The following is a 4,907-nucleotide window of genomic DNA, read 5'->3' on the forward strand; positions in this document are numbered from 1 at the left end:
TACAATAATTATACAATTTACACGGGACAAATATGTGTATTTTACCCCACATCAAATATCCCCACACTTAACTTTTTTTCGTCCCCGAAAAAGAATTATGCAAAACGGAATCATAGTCGAGATAATCGTTTGGGCCAAAAGCTTATGTTTATTTATTTAAAACCGAAACTTGTGTTAGCCGCGATTGCAAGTATACTTATCCTCTTAAACCCAAACCCGGTTCCAAGCCCTTATCATGCAATTTAGGTTCAAATATGGGTCAATCCACCTAGGGTCTCACACTAGAAATCACAGGCCCCTCTAATCCCACCTCAAACTTATAGGACAAAGAGAACGATCACTGGACCAATTCCCAACCGTTTTATATCAAAACCAAGAGAGTTTCCAATCAAAAATTTTTCTTTTTTTTTTCATTTTTTTTCTTTTTCTTTTCTTTTTTTTTTCATCGTGAGTCAAGACGGTGCTTTCCCAAAACAAGAGGCAGTCCGGCTGTAGAGTCGCTATCCCCAACCACAGACTACTTAGTTTCGGTACTTTATTATTTTTTTTTTCTTTTTATTGCTTTGCACGGTCGATTTCACACACCCTAGCGGTAATCCGGCTGTAGAGTCACTATCCCCAACCCAGACTACATAGGAATGACTACTTTCATTTAGTTTCTAGCTCACTTTTTATTCTATTTTTTTTCCGCATGATCACAAACTGTAACGGCTTTAACTTATAACGGTATCCCTTATGTTATTATTGGCGGTTGTAGTTTCCCATATCTCCCAGGCGAAAACCCACTAGCAGACCGACAATTAAGGTGTATTAACTCAAAGGGACCTAAAACCAAACCCGAGCCTATCCACATATCCCTAACTAGACACAAGCTCGATTTATTTAATCTCATATTATCATTATTTGAACCCGAATAAAAACCCATCTTTTCTATCATTTTCCGTATTAATTTTGCAAACTTATTTATTCAAAAGACATTTTCTGATTTTTCAACTTTTTTTGGATTTTTTATTTTTTCAATTTTTTATTATTTTTTTCTTTTTATGACTCAAACTAACCTAAAAAACAGTTACCCATCCCCACACTTGAGATTTGCATTGTCCCCAATGCAGAGACGGAAACTAAAAATAAATAAGAAATAAATAAAATACAGAGAGAATTGGAAAAGACTTAGCTGGTTAGGACAAAAGTCAGTGCCAGCTGTATGAGTCTTTAATCCAACGAACGATCGTATAGCATTTCCTCCGCGATCGTTGCCTAGTCTACTTGGGTTATATCAATAAGGCAGCTCCGAAATCACCCGAATGGAGATTGAGTACGGGTGGTACAATCCAAACCTGCACAATCACAACAAAACAAAACCCAAAGCAGTACCGACTCTAAAAACCGACTCAAAAACTTCTAACTAAGACTCAATATACAAAAACTACGACTCAAAATACAAACTCTACAAAACCTCCCCACACTTGAACTTAATCAGGAGGTTTCTCCTTGATTTGAACCCTGTCTAACCCGTTCAGTTCCACCCGTTTCTCATAAACAGTTAAAAATTTAATGGTGGAATTATAAAATGATTTTAAAATTTTTAACGGGTTAGAACACAAAAATTTGAACTTACCTGGCAGGAGCCGCTGAAACACGATCCCAGGTGTTCTTATCATTTCCTTCTCCCGTGGTTTGGAACTTTTTCTTGCATTCGCTATCAGTACCACGGGCCAGCTGTGGTGTTCTTCCTCTTCCACCACCACTTCTTCTTGTTTGATGTCCGTCATTGGGTTTCCTGCAAGTAAAGCTTCTAAGTACGCAAGGTCACCCTCCGGATCAAACGTACCTACTTCTTTATCTACAGGCAAACCCTCTAACTCATCCGCAAATTCTCTCTCCCAAAACAGCTCATCCTCACTTTCCTCATCCTCTTCATCTGACAAATCCCATATTGGTTCGGTGGGATAAGTCTCATCATTAGAGATATCCAGGTCAATAGGATTACCTGCCATTAAAAGAGTAGAAAGAGCAGAACAAGGTAGAGAGAAAAAAAGAAAACTAACTAAAACAAAGAAAAAAACAAATTTACACAACTATACAAGTAGCACAGATTTGTCAATTAGGTCTAATCAAAGCTAATAAACGCAATCGCCAAGAGTCCCCGGCAACGGCGCCAAAAACTTGATGTGCTAAAAGTGGTTAAATAAAAACTACTAAAATTAACCTAATCTAGACACTCTAAGCTTTAAATTTATAAACTTAGACTCGATCTAAAACTAAACCACGCAACCGGCAAGTGTACCGATCAATGCAGTATAGCTACAGTAAGTCCGAGTATCGAACCTACGAGACTCTCTAATTACGCTAATTAGACTCTATCTAGACCTAGACTGACACAGACTCTAACTGTTTAATTGGTTGGGGGGGGGGGGTTACGGAAAATCTAGGAAATCTGTATTAAACTACTAAATTAACTAAAGCTAGACTAAAGACGAATGAAGGCTAAGGGCTTTTCTTATATGGAGAGCGAGACCACCTAGACAAGAATCCTGGATTGTTTTTAAGATATTACCGATTAAGTTAAATGCACGAGTTATGGAACCGGGATCATATGATACTAAACCTATTAAGAACCAACTAAGCCCCTCGACCCTTCTCAAGGAGAAACCTGTGGAACTACCTAGGCCGTTAATCCTACCGGTTATTAGACGCCTTCCCAGTTGTCTAATTATTGTGTAAGTACCCTAATGTTGACCTACTCTTTCCCAATCATAGATCTAGGGTAGTTTGAAGTAATCAATTTGACTTGATAGACTAATAAAACCGACAGGTAAACCAAGACATGACCTTTTCCAAGGACTATCTAAAGCAATTCGCCGGGTAAGACCTACCAATAGCCCCTCACTTCCCAGGTATTAGGACTAGTAGAACACTAAGACTTAGCAAATTATTATCAATTACTTCTAGGGGTTATTGCGCAATTTCACCCTAAAGAGTTAAGGTTTCTTACGTGATATAGACACTCACCAAAATCCTAAACCCTAATATGACTCTATGTTGTGATATAGACCGTCACTAAGAATCATACAAAGCAAATAATAATAATAAACCAAATTAAAGTATGCATACACATCAAACCATTAAATCAAACTGCTTACTAAACACAATCAACCGATAACAATCATGCAATTAACAAAAACGGTAAAAACTTTATATTAATCCATTTATCAAATCTAGGTGGCTTAAAATTTTAGCCAAGAATCATGGTCTTAAAAACAAATAAACAAAGTCGCATAACTGAGTTCATTGAATTAAAGAACAAAGAACAAAGAACTAAGAAAACAAAAGAAACTGAGAAGATAGAACCCGTAAGCTTCAAACCCGCTCGCTTCCAATGATTCCTAGCCTTGAATTCTTTCGCCAAAGATCTCCTTCAAATTCGTCCAACTGCCTCTGATCTTATGTCTAATGTCGATGTTGCGTATCTCTTTTTACCAGCCGTCTTGTTTTTTTATATTATATGCAGCCTCCCTTTTTTTTACTCTTTACGATGAGTTAGCCCACAAAACAAACACAGCCCATATCTCACGTAACATGTGCAGCCCAAAAAGTCAACAATTCCTAATTCAACGAGAATTATAAGATCTGCATATGTTTTCTTTCGTTTTGTCTTCTAGTGGTGGAATTAACACCACTTTCATACTTTGGCAACTATAGTCCTTGCTTTTTTCCTAACCATTATAATGAATTTCCAACTTTCTGCTTATTGCAATAATAGTCCCTCTTTTTAAAATAGAGATAGTTGACTCAACCCGCTCACAGAAAATAGCAACAATTTTACTTCGGTCACTGGCACCTCACTCTGCCCAACTGGCTAGTTATTTCCATATCACTCGTTTTTGCTTCATTTGCACCAGGACCTAGCAAAACACAAAACAATATAATATAATACTAAAAACTAAATGAAAACAAATAAAACTTATACAATAATTATACAATTTACACGGGACAAATATGTGTATTTTACCCCACATCAGTGACAATATTTAGAAATTCCAAATTTCATTTCATTTCATAACTTCAAATAGTCAACATTACAAGAAATTCAAATACAACAAGTTTAACATAACAACATGATAACACAACAAAATTTGATACAACATATTAAACCCTAACGTCTATATGTGTATCTAGGCATCAACGCTACTTCTTTTCTTAGCATCGTCCTCATCAACCTGTAACATGTTTAAAATAATTCAATGCGAAAGCAAAGGCGAGTATACAAGTTTGGTACATACATAGCATAAGATAAAAGTGTGAACAATTCCTCATAGCAAGCATGCGATTCAAGATAAACATTAAATATGGCATGTGCATAACATATCAAACCAAGAAAACGCAACTTGCTCATGACATAACCAAAGTTTCAGTAGAGGCGGGTCGTTAATCCTATAGCGCTACATATGTCAAGGTTTGGCTCGTACGAAGTTAATGATAAGTTCAAGACATAAGAATCACCCAAATTTAAAGTATCAAGCCATCACATATACAAGCATGTTATAGGAATGTTCATGTGTTTAGACAAAAGTTCATGTGTAAGTTTCAATAGGTAAACATGTTACACCCCAAAAGTGGTAAAAGTAAAAGGGGAAAAGTACGAGTATACTCACAAAGTTTGCATATGTTTTCCGATTATCCAATTGTTGACGAGTAGAGATTTAGAGTCCGAATGTATAAGGGATAAAGTTCAAGTATGTTTAGAGTCGAGATTCGGTGTTTAAAACAACATAAAAATAAGATATGAGAATAACATGGAAAATAATCATTTAGTACATATGATGCTTGTTCTTGACACTAGGAAACTCGAAGGAGTTTAGATGTTTTCATGGAACAAGGTTCCATTAGAATCGTGACAAGTTATC

General features: G+C 36.3%; 1 long non-coding RNA gene across 1 annotated transcript; it reads right to left on the reverse strand.

Moving 5' to 3' along the window:
* Window positions 1–3,174: 3,174 nt before the first annotated feature.
* LOC110938595 lies at window positions 3,175–4,692 on the reverse strand. Its single transcript, XR_002591521.2, has 2 exons — window positions 4,656–4,692; window positions 3,175–3,905 (listed from the first exon to the last, which is right to left on the reverse strand). It is a non-coding gene; the product is annotated as an uncharacterized LOC110938595 (long non-coding RNA).
* Window positions 4,693–4,907: the final 215 nt, after the last annotated feature.

This window comes from Helianthus annuus, chromosome 1, assembly GCF_002127325.2.
Source record: "Helianthus annuus cultivar XRQ/B chromosome 1, HanXRQr2.0-SUNRISE, whole genome shotgun sequence".
Taxonomy (NCBI): Eukaryota; Viridiplantae; Streptophyta; class Magnoliopsida; order Asterales; family Asteraceae; genus Helianthus; species Helianthus annuus.